Source organism: Urocitellus parryii, chromosome 2 (genome assembly GCF_045843805.1).
Source record: "Urocitellus parryii isolate mUroPar1 chromosome 2, mUroPar1.hap1, whole genome shotgun sequence".
NCBI classification, from domain to species: Eukaryota; Metazoa; Chordata; class Mammalia; order Rodentia; family Sciuridae; genus Urocitellus; species Urocitellus parryii.
This window is the reverse complement of record NC_135532.1, coordinates 77776135-77784932: the sequence shown is the minus strand read 5'-3', so window position 1 is coordinate 77784932 and position 8798 is coordinate 77776135.

Below are 8798 nucleotides of genomic sequence, written 5' to 3'. Positions count from 1 at the left end.
CTGGATCAGTTTGAAAGGTTCCTCCCCACCTCCTAGAATAAACCTGAAATAATATATCAATCAAGGTATTCCATGACCTATTACAATTTGACCTAACTCAGTCATATTAAGACTAATGCAAGTCAATTTCTAAATTTGTATTAAGATATTTGAAATAGATGCTTCTACCTTATACATTGGGCTTGAATTTGGAAGCATAGAACCCTTAAAAAACTTTTCAGTTATGATTCAACAATTTCCTTTATTACTTATTGTCTAGGTTGCACTTATAGAAACATTTTAACTAAAACATCATAATAGATACAACAAAAGGATTTGATTGGCTTCCCATGAAGCCAAAAGCCAATAAGCCTCCAAAACTTGTCTGAGTAGTAGCTTCTATCATAAGCTCTTTAATTATACTACAAGGAATCAACTAACTACCATTGTTACTCACATTTTACCTTGCTAACTAAAAAGAGGGAAGCTAATGTATCTGTTTTCAACTTTCCTTTTAAGAAAGTGATCTCTGATGAAATGATATTCCTCAAAGGAGAAACTTCCACAAGCTCTTTTTGATGGATCTGTATTTCTTTTTAAAAACAAATATTTTATCAATATGCTCTCACCATTATGCAATGCATTTCCACTAAATTGCTTTCTTTTTTCTTTAATTGGTGTAGTCTACTAATCAGAAAAAAGGTTGGCATTTTTGTTTGAAGAAGAGATAAAACAGCTGAATTTGCCTGACATATGTTAAGCTCTAAACTCTATATTCTAACAATTAATTCTGAAAAATTTATAGTGAATCTATCATATCTGGATTAGAACTTCTTTTATCTAATAGTATCACAATAATCATTTTCTAATGCTTTAGATATTTTTTTCACTAGAGCAAGCAGTAGGGTAAAAAGTTATTTGAAGATTTCACTGAGAACAGGAGTAATGGCATATTATTTTTGGTGTCTGAAAACATACATATGAACATACATAATTGCATGGCAATTCCATTGGATCAATTTGAAAGTAGTTATCTCATTCTCTTCTTTTCACTGTGTTTTTAGATGTTATCTTTCCCTGAAGAGGATCTGCTGTACATGGCACTATTGAACTTCAGATATATAGTAGAAGACACTCTTTCTATTCTATAATCTGAAAAATAAAGGCATAAAATTAAAGGGAATGATAGTTGAATAGTTGGGTCAAGTGTTGGGAAAATCAGGAATAAGTGTCAGAATTGGAGACGTTCATAAGGAGCAATCCCAGGAATATTCAGAGCAGACTACATGAAAACACATCCAGGGTTAAAAACGCATACATTGCAGAATTCTCTGAAACTCCAGGTAACAACAAACAAAGAAATCTATACAGTCATTATTATGCTCATGGAAGCCTAAAACTTGCTCAGATCTTTAGAAAAACACAATGCTGGTCTATCATACAATTCTTGACACCTGGGACAATCTTTGTGTGTTTATGTGTATGTGCATACTTGTGAGTATGTCACATTTGCATGTCAATTTGCTTATTTCACATATAGTTATGTATCTTATTTTTTTTTCACTAACAGCTATAAAAGAATCAATTTTGTGTTTATCTTGTACAGAACAAAATTTACTTAAAAGATTTTTTGAATATGATGAAATTTATTTATCCCCTAAATTTTCTATTCTATGGATACAACACTATATACTTAAAGAATATTCTATTAATATTTAGGTAGTTTTGAATTTTACGGTATCATAAATAATGCCTTATATAAGCTTGATAATGCATCAATGCACATACAGTTTTCTGCACATTTCTACTTAGCTCTTCAGCAAGTGATTATTTGGTTAAAGATATGGTCATTTTTATGGTCCTTGATATAAATTGTCAAAAATCCTTTGAAGTGTTTGTACTAATGTGTGCTCCTAGATGTTGCCTAGCAGAGTGTTTCCTTATTGTGCCTTTGGAAACAGTGAGTTTTAACTAACATTTACCAACTTGATGAATAAAAATATTTGCGTTTTCATCTGCATTTACTTAATTAGTTACCCTCTGCTCTCCTACACCACTTGGTCTTCTATAAAGTCAGGCTCACATTGCTCTCCTTCTGGCACAGGAGACTCTTCTATTGGGGCAGAGTGATTCTGTGTTTAATTACTCTTTTCAGTTTAATATGTAGCAAGAAATTTATCTTTGAAGATTGTACTTGTGATACCTTACAGTTAAAGACTTTTTAGGTATTTTCTACAGAAGTAAGAGAATACTCACTATTTAGATCCTCTATGCCCTCTTGAGTTGCTGGATGAGTAATGGGAGTCATTTACATAAAATTAACAGGAGTCATTTTCATATTTTTCACTCAATTGCCTTGAACTTCAAGACCTACTATCTTCTTTCAATGTGTAGTGCAAAGCTATTGAACAAATGATATCAATCAATAATCAGGTTTGAATCTGACTACACATAGCCTAATGTTAAAACATTTTAGCACACAAAAAATTAAGCAAGTTAGAGATAATTTACAAAAATGGATGAGTTAGTGAAGAAATATTTTCAGGTACTCATAAGATTAAGTGAGAAGATACAAGACCAAGACTGTAGGGAAGAACACAGGACATTAGGCAAGAATCAATCTGGGACAAATGAAGTCTTGGTAATTAGAGAAAATACTTCTATAGAACACAAGTTTTAAGGAAAAAAAAAAACAAAAGAGAGTCAATAGGGAATATAAGTAGATTAAAGTGTTTGGAATGATTGAAAAATCAGACTGACCACTCTTCCATGACCATTGGGAATAATATGCCGCCAACCAACAGTATTCAGAAGCAATATGTAGCTAACTAGGGACATTTTGCACTTGTGATGCTAACACAGCAGTGGAACCCACTGAAATATTTTCAAAGGTTGTACTGCAGAATGAAAAGGAATTACCACTTCCTCTGTGAAGGTAGGAATTCTCTTTCAGGGTTTTTGCTTCCTAGGGCAGGGCCCAGCACTTCCTGGACAATTAACATAAACCTTTTATAAAAATCCAAATGAAACTACATATATTAATTTGTAAATATCGATGTACCAGAGGAAAAACTCAGAAATCATCTTTTATTAATTAAATTTATATCATGTATACTTAGTTCCTTTATTTTGGTCCTATATTTTTAATGATATTGTCATATTAACTGAAAATACGATCAAAGCAATAGAAAAAGAATAAAGTAGAATTACATGCAAGGGAACAAAATGATCTGGCATCAAGGGATTGTATGGGGTCAGAGATATTTCCCATCACTGGGAAATAAAAGTCAAAATAATTGTGTAATAGCAACTTTAAAGGGCTTGCTCAGCATTAGATTTAAACTTGCTATCCCACTTGACTCATTTTATAAGATAATTAAATTAGATTCTAAACAATTGATCTAAACAGTTTTTGGTGAACTGAACCACACATTTCCTTCTGTTTTGTTTCCAATTATTTTTAATGCATAATTTTATTTTTCTACATTATATATAATGTCATACATACTAAACATAAAAATCTAATCATACCTGTGTCTCTCTTCTAATGGGAAAGAAAAATGAATGAGACACTTTCCTTTTACAAGGCAATTTATATCTTCTTAATCAACACAGGACATCTTAATTAGAGTGGATAGCAACATTATTTTTATACTGAAAGTTGTGTTAAAAGCTATGATCTCTATTAGTTCATAAAGATTACTGGGCAGCATGTTAGTTCCTAATAAAACCAGCATGATTTGAGAAAATTAAGGTGAAATTTCAATGCAATATGTTCAAATTTTCATTCTATAATAAAAATATTAAAATTGTAATGACTATAAAATTGAGATATATTATGTAATTTCTTCATGATGAACCTGTGCTTTTTGTGGAATATTTATCTCGATCTTTTTCTTGAGTCACTTAAACATACTATAATGACATTTCCCAAGCTTTCAGAGAGAGGTAATTTATTTGATTGTGACTATTTGCCATTATTCAAGGAAGATCCAGAGTTGAGACACACAGAATTACAATTCTTTTTTTTTTAAGTAATTGTTTTGGGACCAAAGTAAAATAAAAGTCTCCAACATGGAAATAGAGCATTTATCTTTTAAAAAGGAAAGAGGTTATTCTAAAATTCTGATCCAGAAAAATCAACATTTATTCCATACAAGGCTGAAACAAACTAGTATTCAATGTGGAGATTTTAACCTAATGGGATACAAAATACTTTTACAATTTAATAAAATTTATCTAGTGAAAAATAGCTACTTTGGCCATATGAGACTATTTCAACTGTCAGTTGTTATTCAAATAACTTGTCATTTGTTAGCTATATGTTTGAAAAATATGTTTATCAGAGTTTTGAAGAAGAGTACTACCATATCCACTTCTAAAGTTCTAATTCTTTACATGAACTCCAAGAGTTTTTTATGATTTTACTTTTATTCCTAGTCTCATTTATACTGTCTCTAATACTGATTTGGTTCTGGACATGTGAAATCTGATGTGTCTCATGTTGTTCTCTACCCATACTTTTGCATAAGCAGTTCCATCTGGCTGAAACATTTCTTTCTCCCTCTTATATTAAGATATTTATTCATATTGGCCAGAACATTCACCTTCTCTTATAATCCTTCCCCAGTCCTAGGTCATTTAGCAGGTTACCAAGAATCCTACATAAATCACCATCATAGTGAGTATAATTATTATTATTATTTCTCCATTCATATGTTATTTTCAAAGGTCAAGAGCCATGTAATACTTGCCCTTATATCTGTAGGAAGTAGCACATACACTTGTAAAAAGAGCAGAACATATTTCAAATTTCAAAAAGATTTGAAAAATCTTGAGACTATAAAATCTACAATGGAAGTATTGAGTTTAGCCAGGTTCATCAGTAGGAAGGTAAGAGCATTATTATTTTTCATTATAAATACCACATGGACACACAGGAATACAGAATTAAGCTGAAATTATGCAGAAATCATTGTATACTTATTGTAAAAAATAAGTTAAGATGTTCATTATAAATAATGAAATTTAACACTTGAAAGATTTCTACAGTCTGAAAGTTGCCCAAAATTTGTGTGTTGAAACTTAATCATCAATGTGATAGTGTTAAGTACTAGGGCCTTTAAGAGATGATTAAGTCAGACAGCAGTGTCCTCATGGATGGCTTTAGGGAATCATACAAAAGGAACCAAGACTGTGGGTTCGCTATAGTTTGCTCTTCTGTCATGTAAAGATACAGCATTTGTCCCCTTTTCTTTGCCTTTCTGTTCCTCCAACAACGAGCCGCCATCTTGGAAGTGGAGAGCAGCCCTCAACAGACACTAATCCATTCTTTTCTGCATTTCCTTGCCTTATCAATGGACCTGCCACCCTCCAGAACCTCGAGAAATAAATATCTGTTCTTTCTAAATTACCCACTTTCAGGGATTTTGTTATAGTAATATAAAAAGACCAAGGAAAGAATGTTTTAAAATTATAATCATGATTATCTTATGAATGTTGTGATAAAAAGTAACCACAGAAAGCTAACTACAACAGAAGCTATTCTTTCTAGTGAAAGAATGCAGTACCTATATTGAACATCTAAAGTAAAGGTGAAAATAAATAAGTAGAAATCCATGAAGTAATGCAACCTTTGGAATTAAAATAAAAACAGGAAACAGACTCAAAAGCTGGAATGAAAATTCTTCAACAGCTGAAACTTACTTATTTCTACTAACTTTTCCAAGCATGGAGGTATATGTTTTTATTATGGTTTTCTCTATGTAATCAGCATTTACTTTTCCCACTTATTTATTTAGTTTTCTTGTTTTTCTCCTGCTTTGCTATCCATTCTTTTCTGCATTTCCTACCTTCTTCCAGGAAGACGTGATTTAAAAACTGCAATGTGAACTTTGTACCTTTTTTCCTATACATTTATGTAACCTTATACAAAGAAACAGATATATCCTTCTAAATATATAAATTACATGTTACCTTTTATTTGCTGATTGCATATTCATTATCAATGCATATGTGTTAGACAACTTTCTATCCTATAACAAATACCTGAGATATTGGACTTAATACAGAGAAGGTTTATTTTGGCACACAGTTTTGGAGGCAAGATCAAAGGGTCCTCTGCCTTCTGGCCAGTAGTAAAGTAGGACATCATGGCAGGAACATGTGGTGGAGCAAAATTACTCCCTTCCTGGATAGGAAGCAAAAGGAAAAAAAAAAAGAAACCATGGTCCATAATCTTGTTCATTATATGCCTTTACCTACCTAAAATCTCCCACAAACTCTGCCATTGTGGAATATTCTGGACTGAAACTCTAGCAACATATATAGTAATTCCAATTAGGGATAGTTGGTTTTATTTATTTTGTTGTTTAGGGTAGGTAAACATGTTTTTGATATTTTCTGTGTTCACTGGGATTGCTCTTCCAAACTTTTTCTCATAACAGGAGCCTGTCCATGTTCAAGTTGCCTCTTACTTCTTTTCCTTAACCTTCACCTCAGAAATTGGAGGAAATTTGAGAAAGATAAGGTGACTGACCATTGCTAGTACACCTAACTTGTCAGTCATTAGTTAGAGTATAAATCCACTTGTAGAAGCATATTTTGACTGAATTCCAAGTAGATGAGTATTAAAATTAATGTTCATATGAAATTCAGGCAAAAATCATCACCTACAATGAGTTCTGAGACTATAGAATAAATTCAGTGTTATTCAACACATAATAATCATTAGAGTAGTAATCTATTATTTAACACAGTAGTAGCTTATTGCTGTTTTAAAAAGTTTGACCTAACAATGCAGAGACAATCACTTCTCAGATCTATGTTCTCAGACAGAATGTTTCTGTCTTTCTGATAGTACTGAATATTCACAAAGGTCAGCAGATTCTGCCCCTTCCCCTGAGCTCTGTTGTGATACGAAGGTATGTCTTTGGTTGCTCTGCCCAGACAGAATGCGGATCATGTTAAAGCTATCACGAAGCCTTAGAACTTCTTTGTCTCTTACATAATATCTGATTTAGGAAAATACTATATTCTTTAATGATAGTAACATACAGTAATTTTCACATGGAAAAATATTTTATCTAATTAATATTCTAAGTTCGAAAAGGATCACATGTCCTTCACATACTTACTGATTCAATGTGCCCTTTCTAACATTTGTATAAACTGTCAGCCTGTTTTCAATAGACATTTATATGAATTGCCAATCTGTACTTCATTATTCTCCATTTTTTTTCAAGTTTATTACCAATATTTTTCATACAAAAATTATCAGTGATGAATGTCATGATTAGTTATTGTAACATTTGGTTGCTTTATTATGAAATATACATTTAGACTTCAGTTGATGGAATTTCAAAATCCAATGCACACTGAGAGATTTTTTTTTACTCTATCACAAATACTTACCTGTTTTTATCACCAACATCATTAAGCTAGTTAAGTAATGAGAGGTTCTTTTTCTAAGGTAGGACTCTCTCACGGCTCCTCACACCTTCCTAGGCAGTTCAAAAGTGAAGACCAGCTTTAAAAAAATCCACAACAGCTCATCCATATCTCCATTATTTCCATCTCACAACATCTTGGTCACTGGTCAATGAGAAAAACAAAGACTTCCATTGAGGCTATGTTTTCAGGGGAAAAGAAGTCGTGCAATAGAATAGCAACTGCTGCTTCCTTACAGTTTCCTATTTACCAAGACTACTCTCAGCTTCTTTCTTCCCTTAGCTTCTTTCTTTCTCTGCTATTTTACTTTTATCTAGCAGATTGGATTTTCAACCTTTTTACTTACCAAAGAGGCCCAGTCCTTTGTGTATATATTTATAACTATTTCTTTCTTTCTTTCTTTCTTTCTTTCTTTTTTTTTTTTTTTGGTCTGTTACCTGAATCCTTTCTGCTAAACCATTTAATTTCATTCTAATAAAAATAAGCTCAAATCACTCCAATTGTTGCATAGTTGACTGCTCTCTCAAGTATCCAATGTTATTTCTTGTTTTTTTTTTCAATCTATTTGATGATGGTAGTTTGCATCTGCTATGCCCAGTTCATTATCACCTACTTACTTCTTAATGACTTGTAGTTAGCCTCTCATATGTGAAATTCAGAGAATTGTCTCTTAAAAAATTGCATATATATAAATTTACAATTTTACATAAATATATACATATGGTTATGATCTATTCTGAGTCTTTGATTTTTTTTCTTTCTTAATTCTACTCCCATAATCCATGATATTCATTCAATATATCTATCTTTATATGGTCATATAAATATTCTCCATGGTCATATAATATTCTCTCTCCTTCTCTCTCATTCATACACTCATGTACATATTTCAATATAAATATTCATATCTGCCCATATATTCAATCTTTTATTCAGTGAGTGTTTCTCTTAAAAATAATGATCATACAATATGTACATTTCAGTCTTGTTTATCTGAAGAAAAAATAAAAATTGAATTTTTATATATATACAGTGTATCTATAATTCACTCCTTTTAATGTCAATATAATATGCTGTGTTTCATATATGACATGATTCCTTTAACTCTTTTCCTAAGATTGGGGGTTCAATTTATTTTCCAGGTCTTTTTTGCCATTGCCAATAATGCTACAATAAATAGCTTTGCACTTAAGTACTTAGACTTTGGAGAGTCTATTCTGATTGATAGAAAAGTACTTAACAAGTTAGTAGTATGAGCAGTACCAGCGGTGATAGACACTGATGATAAGTGATACACTAGTCTGAGCCAACTTCATATTTGTGAAACAGAATGGTGTGATGAAGTTGCTGGACCAATGGACGGGTATATT